The sequence below is a fragment of the Alligator mississippiensis genome, chromosome 6 (assembly GCF_030867095.1).
Source record: "Alligator mississippiensis isolate rAllMis1 chromosome 6, rAllMis1, whole genome shotgun sequence".
NCBI classification, from domain to species: Eukaryota; Metazoa; Chordata; order Crocodylia; family Alligatoridae; genus Alligator; species Alligator mississippiensis.
In genome coordinates, this window is record NC_081829.1 from 58,052,037 (window position 1) to 58,066,309 (window position 14,273).

Genomic DNA, 14,273 nt, shown 5'->3' on the forward strand with positions numbered 1-14,273 from the left:
AAGAGAAACTGCGGGTGTCTATATACAAGTGCAGAGGCTGTTCAGGTTGCACTGTAATTACAGTGCATCGCAGCAGACTTGATTAATTGAGTCTGCTGGAGTGTGGTAATTACCTTCAATGCTCTTCAGATAAAGCCCCCCTGCCACCATTTTGAAGTGCGGGGACACTGATACATGAGACACTCTGGACACTTTAATTAGAGCAGCTCTGGGAGCCACTTAATTAAAGTGCCCCTCCCTTCCCCCTCCCCCAGCACATGTAAAAATGCCCTAGATGCTTTATTAATACACTAGGGGGCTAGCATTCAGTTTAAGAACAAAGCAAAACCAAATATAACTATAACAAATATAAGTATTGCAGTGGTGTCAAGGTCACCTAGCCCTGTGGGCTAGATGAGTGACATGGAGCTGGTCTATGGGCTGGATCAGGCCCACAGACTGACCCCACACACAAGATTCAGAGTGAGCACATGTCCCTGACTGGTAGGGCTGTGCAAAATTTCTGTGGGTGTTTCCTTTTGAAGCTGTTTTGATGTGTTTCAAGCTCAAAACAGTGACATCGAAATGAAATGAAAGGCTTCGAAAAAGCTTGCAAACGAAATGAGGGCACTTGCTTGCAGCTAAACAGAAACTAAGGAGTGGGAGGGGGAAGATGGGGAAGGACTGCTCTGATATTGACATCTAGCTCCCAGTTTGATTCCCCAACTCTCTGATCGCTTCTCCCAGCTCTCTGATCATTTCCTCAGCTCTTCCCAGGGGATGTGGTCCCCCCATCTGCACATGGAGTTTCAGCAGGCTGCTGAAACCCGGCGCAGAGATCCAGGGGCCCGTGCCTCCCTAGAAGAGCTGAGGAAATGATCAGAGAGCTGGGGGAAGCAATCAGAGAACTGAGGGACGCGGTCAGAGAGCTGGGGAATCAAACTGGGAGCTGGGGAACTGAGCTGGGAGCTGGGGGAATGTTCAGGTCCTTGAACACTCCCCCAGTTCCTGGTTGGATTCCCCAGCTCCCCGATCTTTCCCCCAGCTCTCTGATTGCTACCCCCAGCTCTTCCCAGGAGGCACAGGCCCCCAGATGTTGCGGGATGACAGCAGGCTGCTGCTGCCAGATGGTGATGGTGGTGACCCTGGGCTATTTCCCCAGGCAGCAGCAGCAGGCTACTGAAACCCCACATGCAAATCCGGGGACCTGCGCCCCGCCAAGATGGCTGTGGGTCTGTGCCAGACTCATCCCAGGGCATGGGCCCCTGAATCTGCTTGCGGGATGACAGCAGGCTGCTGCTGCTGGCAAGTGATACGAGTTTTGCTTTGAACAGTTTGAGGTGCAGTTTCCCAGATACTCCTGCACCTATATCCTTTAAACTTGGCAGGCTTCATGCCCTCAGAAGGGGTTACCATCTCTGCAATTTTCATCCACATCAGGCAAGAAATGGCAAAGTTATAGGCATTTCTGTGATTCCCCATTATAGCCTATGGGTAAAACGCTGCAACACGTCAGAACAGCACAGAAACAGCGAAACAGTTTCAATGAAATGAAACAGAACAGTGAAACAAAACACTGTCCCTTTCAACCAGCAAACCAGAAGTCAAAACAAATGGTGCTGTTTCACACAGCTTGCTGTTCCAGGACCAAACTGCATATGATGCCTGCTCCAGCGCATGTCCCAGAAGAGCAGAACAGGTGCCACAAACAGCGTGGCCCTAGAGTGGATGTCAAGTGCAGTTCCTGCTCTGGCTACTCCAGGACCATATTGCACGTGGCACATCCTGGAATGGCTGGTTCAAGACTATGTCCCATGTAGCACCCACTCTAGCCACAGCCACACTGTACATGGTGCCTGCTCTGGCTGCTACTGGAGAAGATATAAGAAGCCGTCCAGTTCACCCCACATGCTGCCTCTGAGGACCACTCAAGATGCACAGGCAGCCCAAGGGGCTGGACAATAAGGCTCCATGGGCTGGATTCTGCCCTCAGGACATTTTTGACACCCTTAAACTACTGAAACATACACTAATTTGCTAAAAGATATATAACATTTTTAAAAAACACAAAAAACTAGGCAAGAAATAGTCAAGGTCAGCAAAAGATATTGTGTCATTAGTCCTGGAGCCATTATAGTTAAATGTGCATCTCTTATTCAGAGTCATAAAACAAAATCTTGACAGTGCCTCCAATACTTCTCTGTCAGTCATTTCTGCACTTGAGGTAATACTACCACACCTGAGTTAAGGTTTTTAGCTAGTTTATAGGCCTGTGAAATAGAAGACATCACCAGGAATGGCTAATAGACAGCAAAATTGCAGAAAGATAGTTTGAATAGTGGAACATCAAGCCCATTAAAAAGGATAGAGGGTTAATGCCTGTGGAGTGGAGAGAGTTTAGCAGGAATCAGAAAGATTAAATAGAGACATTAGGAGAGGTTAAATTACATTCAAAATGTAATTTAAATTTAGCTCATCCTGGTGCTGATCTGATTTAAACTTTGCTCATCCTGGTGCTGATCTGACACTTATAGACCTAGTCTCAGTGACCGGCAATCTATCTAAACTTGTAACTGTATAGAAGTTCCATATAGACAAACTGGTCTAAAAATTGCTGAACCCAGTTTAAAATAAACCTGGACCTATGTAGTATCAAACGTACTCAATTTAGGTCAAACCAGTGCATGGAACTTCTGTATAACTTCCCCTGTGCAGCCCCAAGGCTGTTCTTTTCACACATACCCCCACCCATCCCCGCAAACCGCTCTGCATGCAGCTGCTTTTATCAGCATTCACTGCTGCCAGAACTGAGCAAGTAAGTCCCAGTACAGGGAGGGGCAGGAGGGGGGAGTACTAGGTTCATTGAGGGGGACTCCACCCCACCTGAAGGTTGCACCTGCTCCTCATCCCTCATGGGTTGTTCCTTCCCCCCATTCTCTGGTGCACCCCCAATCTGCCCACTCACTGCTCCATCCCAATTTACTTGATATCAGGCAGCCATTTTAAATCAATTTAATCTCCACCTAACACCCCTGAATATCTGTATTTAGCCCTCAAGCCATGAAGTCAGTTGATTCCCATACTACTGCCTGAATAGAAATGCTACAACTCCTCCCAGGCAGTTGCTTTCAAAGTCTGGGTGGAACAGGAAGTAAAGGAGTCGGGTGAGAAACAACTGCACCCCCTGGATCACCCCCTGTTAGCATCCACAACACACTTGTACAGCTTGCAATGCAGCCCATTCTGATACATCTTCATTGTACTTAACTTTGCTTGCTAGATCAAAGCTAACACGAGCAGGCCTACCCATGATGCAGACTCATCTTTCACTGCAGCATAGATATACTATTCATGTGGCCAAAGTGCAATTTTTTTTTGATTTTCTCCCTATAAAAACACGCCCTGGCTGCTGTGATCCTGACATACCCTAACCCTCCTGCAGGCTCATCCGGTCGTTCACGGTATCTCGTCGTCATACACGGTCGATTGTAACCTGAGACACACGCTTGAATGTAAACAACGCAAGCCTTCTGCCTGCATCGCATGTCACTATCTGGGCAACGTAAGTAAACAATCTCCTGTAACCAACACGTGTCTGTGCCTGGTTAATTTCACTCCATCCATTAATTACCCGCCTGTCAAGGTGAAAGTTTTACTGCTCCAGTGGGAATCAGAAAGCAGCTGCCGGCAGCTGCTCTGATCCTTGACATGATCCTACTCATAGTATCATAGTATCGTAATAGCTAGGGTCAGGAGGGACCTGAACAGATCATCTAGCCTGACCCCCTGCCACAGGCAGGAATGACTGCTGGGTTCACAAGGCACCAGACAGGTGATCATCCAACCACCTCTTGAATTTGCCCAAGGTAGGGGCGAGGACCACTTCCCTGGGAAGTTGGTTCCAGATTTTGGCCACCCTAACTGTAAAATACTGCCTTCTGATCGCTAACCTAAACCTATTCTCCATCAGCTTATTACCATTGTTCCTTGTTACCCCAGGTGGTGCTGGGGAGAAAAGGGCTCTTCCTATTTGCTGTTGATCTCCCCTGATGAGTTTGTAGGCAGCCACCAGGTCCCCCCTCAGCCTCCTCTTGCTGAGGCTGAACAGGTTCAGGTCCCTCAGTCTTTCCTCATAGGGCCTGTCCTGCTGCCCTCTCACCAAACGGGTGGCCCTCCTCTGAACTCTCTCCAAGCTGGCCACATCCCCCTTGAAGTGCGGCATCCAGAACTGGACGCAGTACTCCAACTGCGGCCTGACCAAAGTTGCATAGAGGGGGAGTATCACCTCTCTGGACTGGCTTGAGATGCACCTTTGGATGCATGACAAGGTATGGCTGGCCTTACTGGCTGCTGTCTGGCATTGGCCGCTCACGTTCATCTTGGAGTCAATAATGACTAGTTATTGCAATCATTTGACACATAGAGAAACACCGATGGGCCCTTTAGGGCATGTCTATATTGTGTCAGACTGCACTAACCAGCACCACCACAAATATGCATGCTGCACACTTGCTTCCTCTCTCCACATACCAAATGCTGAAAAAAAATGCTGCCTATTTTAGGCATGCCCTCTGGCACACAGTATGAAGAACACTTATTAGAGATGCCACAATATTATATTATTTGGATAAAATGGGACAAAGTGGGCAGGTCAGGTAGTGATAAGGCAAGCCCTAAGCACTGTCTGATGCTTTAGGCCTGTACAGGCAAGGCATGTCCCTGCTGTCAGGGGCTGAAGCATCAGAGGTCTCCTCCTGCTAGTTGCAGAACTCTTTCCTGAGTAATGTATTAAGAATCTGCTATGGCTGAGGGGCTTCCTGTTAACACAAATGGTAACCGCATCGGTCAGTCCCTAAAGACCACTATTAAATATGGCTTTCTGTATCACAGCCATCTGCCATTGCCAGGGGCCCATTCCTGCACTCTTTATTAAACATCCCAAGTAGAGGCTTTTGCTGTGGGATAAAGCTGAGTGAACAGCTGTGTTTTTTATGTTGCAACGATAAAAAAAAAATGTTACTGCTTATACCATCAATGTTACTATTATTCCCTATCATAGAATCATAGAAAATGAATGTTGGAAAGGACCTCAGGAGGTCATCTAGTGCAACCCCTTGCTTACAGCAGGACCATCCCCAACTAGATCATCCCAGTCAAGGCTTTGTCTAGCTGGGTCTTAAAAACCCCCAAGGATGGAGCTTCCACCATGTCTCTATGTAATCTGTTTCAGTGCTTCACTACCTTCCTTCACTATCTCTTTTCCTAATATCTGACTTAAACCTCCTTTGCTGCAACTTGATACCATTGCTCCTTGTTTTGTCATCTGCCACCACTGATCACAGTATAACTCCATCATCTTCATGCAGGAATCTCACAGGACAAGTTTTACAGCCATTCCTCCCTGCAATATGTAGATAGTCCGGTTGAAGTCAAAACAATTACTCCTAGGTGTTAGTACTCCACAGTCTAGCCCAATGTTTCCAATACAGGAGTCAGCAAGAGAAAAAACAAAGAGTAGTTTATGGGAGATGGAGCTTTACATCTTTGACATAACTCAGGTTGGCAGGATTCAATTTTTATTAATAAACATCAATAAATATTGATTTCACATGACACACATCAAAATTTACATTGAAATTTACATAAAGGAGATGTAAATATATATATTTCAATATAATATATAATATAAATCGATATCTGAGATGGCGATAAGGCAATCTGGGGCAGGGAGAGGGGGATTGGAGGAGCAAGGCTGGTAGCAGCAGAGAGTCCAGTACCACCAGCCACACACACTGTTCAGGACCCCTGCATGATCAGGAAAGGGGCCAAACTCCTGCAGAACCCAGCCCAACCCCTGTGTGATCAGGGGCCAAACTCCAAATCTGGCTACAGCCAAACTCCCACAGAGGCCAGCCCAGCTCAGCCCCTGCATGATTGGGGCAGAAGCCAAACTCCTATGAAGCCCAGCCCAGCTCCTACATAATCAGGGCAAGGGCCAAACTCCTCCAGAGCCTGGCCCAGCTCCTGTGTGATCAAGGCAGGAGCTAAGCTCCTATGGTACAGGCTCCTCAAAAGTTTGGCCCCTGTCCCAGCTGAGACCTGAGCAGAGTGACAGGCTAGCAGCACCAGGCTTCTGAGCAGTACAAGCCCTGCCCCTCCAACCCCATTCCCACCCCCTCCCAGCACAGCCTTTCCAGCATAGATTCATAGATGTTAGGGTCGGAAGGGACCTCAATAGATCATCGAGTCCGACCCCCTGCATAGCAGGAAAGAGTGCTGGGTCTAGATGACCCCAGCTAGATACTCATCTAACCTCCTCTTGAAGACCCCCAGGGTAGGGGAGAGCACCACCTCCCTTGGGAGCCCGTTCCAGACCTTGGCCACTCGAACTGTGAAGAAGTTCTTCCTAATGTCCAATCTAAATCTGCTGTCTGCTAGCTTGTGGCCATTATTTCTTGTAACCCCCGGGGGCGCCTTGGTGAATAAAACCTCACCAATTCCCTTCTGTGCCCCCGTGATGAACTTATAGGCAGCCACAAGGTTGCCTCTCAACCTTCTCTTGTGGAGGCTAAAAAGGTCCAGGTTCTCTAGTCTCTCCTCGTAGGGCTTGGCCTGCAAGCCCTTAACCATATGTGTGGCCCTTCTCTGGACCCTCTCCAGGTTATCCACATCCCTCTTGAAGTGTGGAGCCCAGAATTGCACGCAGTACTCCAACTGCGGTCTGACCAGTGCCCGATAGAGGGGAAGTATCACCTCCTTGGACCTATTCGTCATGCATCTGCTGATGCACGATTAAGTGCCATTGGCTTTTTTGATGGCTTCGTCACACTGCCGACTCATGTTCATCTTGGAGTCCACTAGGACTCCAAGATCCCTTTCCACTTCCGTGCCACCCAGCAGGTCATTCCCTAGGCTGTAGGTGTGCTGGACATTTTTCCTCCCTAGGTGCAGCACTTTGCATTTCTCCTTGTTGAACTGCATTCTGTTGTTTTCTGCCCACTTGTCCAACCTGTCCAGGTCTGCTTGCAGCTGTTCCCTGCCCTCTGGCGTGTCCACTTCTCCCCATAGCTTTGTGTCATCTGCAAACTTGGACAGAGTACATTTCACTCCCTCGTTCAAGTCACTGATGAAGACATTAAAGAGTATCGGTCCAAGGACTGAGCCCTGCGGGACCCCACTGCCCACACCCTTCCAGGTCGAAACCGACCCATCTACCACGACTCTCTGGGTGCGACCCTCCAGCCAATTCGCCACCTACCGGACTGTGTAGTCATCCAAGTCCCAGCCTCTTAACTTGTTCACCAGTATGGGGTGGGATACCGTATCGAAGGCCTTCCTGAAGTCTAAGTATACAACATCCACCCCTCCTCCTGTGTCCAGGCGTTTCGTAACCTGGTCATAAAAAGAGACTAGGTTGGTCAGGCACGATCTGCCTGCCACGAACCCGTGCTGGTTTCCCCTCAGCGTAATTTGTCCTGCTGGGCTCTCACAAATGTGAGCCTTGATAATTTTTTCAAAGACTTTGCCAAGGATGGAGGTGAGACTGACTGGCCTATAGTTGCCCGGGTCCTCCTTCCTCCCCTTTTTGAAAATGGAGACCACATTGGCCCTTTTCCAGTCCTCCGGGACTTAGCCCGTGCGCCACGAGCGTTCAAATATTCCCGCCAGTGGCTCTGCAATGATGTCGGCCAGTGCCTTCAGCACCCTCGGATGGAGCTCATCTGGGCCTGCTGACTTAAAGGCATCCAGTTCTTCCAAGTGACTCTGCACCATCTCAGGGTCTACACGTGGAAGTCTGGCGCCTTGCTGCTGCCTCTCTACAACCCCAGTGAGAGACTTGTCCTGCCCCTCTCTTAGGAACACTGAGGCAAAGAACTCGTTGAGGAGTTCAGCCTTGTCCCCTCTGTCCATCACCAATTGTTTCTGCCCATTTAGCAGGGGTCCTATTCCTCCCTGGGGCTTCCTTTACTCCCTATATATCTAAAAAACAATTCTTGTTGTCTTTTACTTGGGTTGCCATCCTCAGCTCCATGGCAGCTTTGGCCCGTCTAACTGTCTCCCTACAAGCACGAACAGAGGAGGTATATTCGTCTTTGGTGATCTCTCCCTGTTTCCACTTTTTATGTGCTCCCCTTTTGGCCCTTAGACTGCCCTGGATTTCTCTGGTCAGCCAGGGAAGCCTCCTGGCCCCTTTCCCTCTTTTGCCTCGCACGGGGAACGTCTTGCTTTGTGCCTGAAGGATCGTTTCCTTAAGGCACAGCCACCCTTCTTGGGCTCCCATCCCTTCAAAACCCCTACTCTGCAGTGAGTCCTTGACTAATCGCCTGAGTTCATTGAGATCAGCTTTCCATAGTCTAGCACTTTCACCCTACTAGTTACCTTACCCACTCGACATCTTATGGTGAATTCTATTATTAGGTGATCACTGTCCCCGAGATGGCTACCAATCTGTAGGTCCCCTACCATGTCATCTCCCGTTGCTAATACCAGATCCAGTATGGCATTCCCCCTAGTGGGACCGTGTACCTCCTGAGTCAGGTGGAGGTCCTGTACACAGGTTAGAAACCTGCGTGAGTGCTGGGACTTTGCCGTCTGTGACTCCCAGCAGATGTCCGGGTAGTTTAGGTCCCCCATGACTACTGCCTCTTTAGCATTTATGGTCTCCGAGAGTTGCCTCAGGAGCCCCGAATCTCTTTCTTCCCCTTGATGTGGGGGTCTGTAGCAGACCCCTACCACCAAATCCCTTTCTCCTTGCCCCCCATGTAGCCTAACCCACAATCCTTCTACTTCCTCATCCTTGGATTCCGTCTTGATGAGGGTTGATGTATATTGCTCATTGACATAGAGCGCAACCCCTCCCCCTTTCTTCCCCACCCTGTCCTTTCTGTACAATCTATAGTCCTCAATATGTACCGCCCAGTCGTGGGATGAATCCCACCAGGTTTCCGTTAGCCCTACTAAGTCATAGGTGTTTAGTGCAAGCAGGAGCGCTAGTTCATCCTGCTTGTTTCCCATGCTCCTAGCATTAGTATATAGGCACTTGAGCCCTGCGACTGGTGCCTTTCCTGCCCCCCCGCTCCGAGTCCCAAGGGGCCCTTTGTTTCTTACCTTTTTGTTTCTTACCTGTGCCGTAGTGCTGGTCTCCCCATGGCTTTCAGGTTCCCAATGCTCCCTTTCTTCAGGCTGGGCTGTCCTTGTGGGTGCCACATGGTTTGGTGGTCCACAGCTTCCCCCACCCTCATTTTCCCCTCCCCCCGACGAGCCTAGTTTAAAGCCTGCCGGAGGAGATCTGCCAACCCAGAACAAAACACACGCTTACCTTTGGGGGACAGGTGAAGCCCATCCCAGCTGAGCATGTCCCTCATTGTAATGTGTCGGGTCGTTGTCCAGGAAGCCGAAGCCTGCCTCGAGACACCTCTGCCGAAGCCGCCAGTTGGTCTCTCGGATGCAGTTCTCATGCCGTCTTCCGCGTCCGGTCACTGGTAGGATGGAAGAGAATACCACCTGTGCACCGAACTCCTTCAGCACGCATGGCTCCCAGCTCTGCAGCATGGCTCCCAGCTCTGCAGCAGCCACTACATGTGCGTGCATGCATGCATGCTAAATTGATAAAAATTAAAAAACACCTTTAACTTTGCGCAATCCTGAAAATTTCCACCAATAAAAATCAAAATAAATGTTTAAAAATAATAATCAATTTTAGCCATTGAGATTTTTTTTTTTTAATTGAATTCTGCCAAAGCTAAACATAATGGAAAGACAGCCAAACAGCTTGAGTAATCTCTATGACTGGAGAGACTGATAGAGGCTAAAGCAATTCCACTTCCATGGTGTTGAAGAGAAGGCAAATAGAAAGAGAGAGGGCCCAATAAGGAAAACCCATTGATTTACTAGCAATTTTTTTTCTTAGTTATTGCAGGTGCTTGTTTTGAGTTTTAAAAAACTTTACCCCATCTCCATCCACCCACTCTTCCTTAATCCACCTGTGCAGCCAAACTCCTTTGTTTGTGACATCAAAGCATGTTAACGCTAAGGATATTAATTAATGCAACATTGTAAATCAGCATGTTTATGTCTTTACAGGATGACAGTGCTGGAAGTAGGCAGGTGAGGGTAGAACACCCTACTTTTAGAAAGCAATATCTTTCAATATCCTCAAGGCACAGTGTGAGAGGGTGAGTTTGAAAAACATTTCACAGGTAAACGAAATGTGTTCACCTTGCAGTAATCATAGTCATTAGGAATGCTGAGGGGAATTAGTAAAGTAATAATAAATATGAGAGAGATTTTAACTGAGAAACTCTATGTGAAAGGCAGCACTCTGAGCTTCCACAGAATCACCTCCTCAAAACTCAGTAGCCAATTATCAGACAACACGTTGAACCAATGAGACAAACAGCTCCAAAGCAGCAGATTCTGAATGCACAACACCATTTCCAAGACTTTATGAAAGCTGAATTTTCCAAATCAACTTTTTCCTGGGGGTTGTACATGGCAAAATGATTGAACACAATTAATAAATAAGACTACCCTATTATGAATCATTTTGAACGTGCCAGGAAGGAGAATGGGCCCTGAAATTATTGATTTGTACTCTAGTAGCCTCAGTGGTATGTGCTACAACTTCTCAGAACTTCTCCCCACATAATGACCAAGTCAGATTTTTTCCTCCTACAGTAGACCACCTTTGAAGAAATAGGGAGTGAAGGGTCTCACATGTCACTCATTCTTCTTTCCCTGAATACTTGCCTTTGCCTGGCAGACTGGCATTTCCAGCACACACAGACATCAGTGACTCCTCAAGGTCCAACTTCTCCAGAAAGGCAGCTTTCCAGCTCCTGTATGCTTCGGCCAGCTCCACACGAGGGTTTGCCAAGAACTCAGAACTGGGTCAGGGAAGATGCTGTTGGATATGTTCAAACAGGTCCCCATCTAAATGTTATACTCAACCACATCTTAAGTTGTGATCCAGGCACACATTCAATCAATTAGTGGCAGGATAAAACAAGGAATAAGCCACAAAGTTATTCCACAAAAAATGTGTAAATACTTTTTAACTTGTTCTTATCCCACTAGTACCTGAATGTGTGGTGAGGTGCTCCGCTGTCACGGGAAGGAGGCATGATAGTGAGGAATCATGCATCAGATCATATCACACCTTTACTTTAATGTCAGAACTGTGCCAGCCAGGTCTGGAGAACTTTGGGGGTGGAGCCCCTGAAGAGTATAAAAGGGGAGCGTGCTTGTCGGGCTAGGGAGAGATGATGAGGGATGGCAAGGAGAGAGGAGCTCCAGAGACAGCTGTCCTCAGGACCCTGCTTGACCTTCAGCGGTGTGCGGATCAGCACACCAGGAGCTGGCCCTGGGAGCAGCTCAAGGCTTCTCGGGCTCCACACGGTGCGCGGGTCGGCTCATGGAGAGTCCGCCCTGGGAGCAGCTCATGGCTGCTCAGGTCACACCCAGTGCATGGGTCAGCACACAGAGAAACCACCTTGGAAGCAGCTCACAGCCGCTCACGTTAGCCATGGCCCTAGGCCGACTGACTGGAGCCCCGTAGTGTGGCTCCACCTTTAACTAAAAGAGCCCTGGTGCCCAGAGCAGGGCCCAGGAAAGGGAAGAACCCCCAGTGTGAAACCGGGGAGTTGGAGCCTGCAAGGGCTTGGCTCCTGTGAGAGAGAGAGAGCCCTGGGTGCCCTGTGTAGGGCACTGGACCATCGAGGAGAGCCAAAGGCACTGCTGGGGAGAGGCTCATGTGGGATCGGCCACAAGGGGATGAGCCTTGCCTTGACTTCTCCAGAGAGAAAGTGTGAGTTACTGGGGAAGTGGGCCTCACAGGGGAGGCTGACACAGGTGAGGAGGGTCTGCTGCCTCCACCCTCCATTGCGGGAGGGGCATGTCCACATCCCAGAGCCCTAAAAGGGAGGGGCTTCAGAGAAACCCCTCTGGAAGGTGCTGAGTGCACTCCCTATTTTGAGGTTGTCATTGTGTTAAGGGCTATATAGCTAGGGATATTCTTTAAGGGGCTTTATATGGTTTATGTGTTTTAATGCCTCAATATGTATATTGGTATAGTTATTTGTGAAGGTTTAAAGAAATATTATTGTTAATTTACTTGGGTTATAAAGGTTAATATCCTTATGTGTTATTTGTGTTGTATAGGTTGTAAGTTATTTGGTTCATATTTGGTATTATATGTGAATTGTGGAATATTGTATATTGTTTTATATGTTAAGCCTTGTAAATATTCTATGTTTTATATTAATTGCCTGTATTTATTCTTGTAATAAATTGTACATAGTTAAGTACTTGGTTTTGGCCTAGCTCTATAGAAAGAGGAGGAAGCTGCTCTAGTTGCTGACCCCTTCCTCAGCACCTGGCCTGACCACCACCACTGTCATCAGAGGATAGGGCGCACACCCCCCCCCCCCCCCGGGGAACCCGGGGTACATATTTTTATATACATTTCATTTTGGAGGCTTGGCTTTTCTAGGTTAAAAAAAAAAAAGAAATATAGACAAAATTAAGTGACTCATGGTTAACCTTTGGAATGGTATGGTTATTCATTCAGTGAAGGTAGTGCTTAATATGATACAGCAGAAGAAAAATGCCTAAGTCTATAGAAGGTCTAAGTAGAAGACTATTTTTTAGACAAAGTGACTTCATATTACCATGTTGCAACGTGAACATTTTATAATGCAGTAGCATCATGTCACAATACTATAGTACAATGAAATTATTGTCATTTCTATGTCATCAATGAGTATATTTTATGATACCTTTTTACCTTGTGAGGAAACCCAGTCAAAAATCAACAGTCCCACAAAAATCCAAAGCCTGGTTTACCATTCCTTGAGTTGCAAAGCTCACAATACAAGCTATTTAATCAAAAGTGTGAAAATGTTTATCAATTACCATCTATTTTACATTCATGAACAATCTATCTAAAAAAAGTATATCAAATCAGTTATGTTCAAATACTTGGAGACTCCAATATCAATTGAAATGGTTCAATGGCTTTGAATAGGACAAATTGCAAGGAGCCATTACAATCCATGCCTTATTGTATGCCATCTGCAAAGAGGCAATAGCCCTCACTTTCGTAAAGTCAAGATCTTTTTTCATGCCTTCTCTGAATGAAACAGCCTGGTGTCTCTCCTCTTTGATCTGTTACAAGATTTATTCCCTTTTGTCTGAAAGATATTCCCAAAAGAGAGGTTAATTTTTTCAGGGTCAGTTATGTCTGTAAAAATACAGACATAGAAGTCTGCCGGACAATTTTATTAAGATATTCAAGTTCTGATTGGTAAGCCACAGAATGTTTTGTTCATGCTCACATGCAATATGGAGTATGCAGGGACCTGATTCTGTGATTAAAAGACTGCTATGTGGGCACTGGTTTGCAACTAGAATAAAGGTAGAAAAGACCCCATTTACATCACAATCCTAACGGTATTTCAGAGAAAGCAGCTGTGGTGTGAGTAACAAGCGGCAGTTTAACCTGATAATATCATCCCAAACCTTCCTATTTATAACTGTTTAGATTATTTTGTATGCAAATTATTTTTCTGCATATCAAACTAACCTAACCCAAAATTGTTGCTAGCACTTCATTAAAATGGGCTTTAAAAGAAGTGGAAACAATTCAAAAAGAAGTTCTACTGAGTCTGGCTCTGTAGTGTTAAGCTGATCTTAGTTAAAAATTCAGTGTTAAAAGCATCTGTACATTCATTGCCTGCTACTCTGTTCTGAGAGAAGTAAATTAGGAGAGGTAAAGGAGAGAATGCTGATTCAGATGCGAATGAAGGAACATAGAGAAGAGATGAGGAAGAGAATTTAATGAAGGTGGGGCTATATCTACATTAGGACACCTTTGCTGGTACAGCAATACCGGTATATTACGCCATCAAAGCACTCCTAGCATGCACAAAACTGTACTGGCAAAGCTGCAATTTATACCAATCAAGTAGAACAGCTAACCTCAAGTTAAACAAGCTATAGTGGTAAAAGAGCAGTTTTGCCTGCATAACTACATCTGCACTAGGGGCTTCTGCAGTTCTATCAGTCAGAGATCATATCCCTGACTGATATAGCTGCACTAGCAAGAAGTCATAGTGAACCAGAGCAATGGAAAGTACAGTAGGAATAAAAATAAAAAACCCAAGAGAGGGGAGAGAGAGAAAGGCAGATAAAAGGAAAAACAGAACTGGAGAGAGATACATAATCTCAATTGCCAGTATATATATTTTATTGCAATTTAAAGTAAAACATTGACATCGGGGAACATGAACATTCAG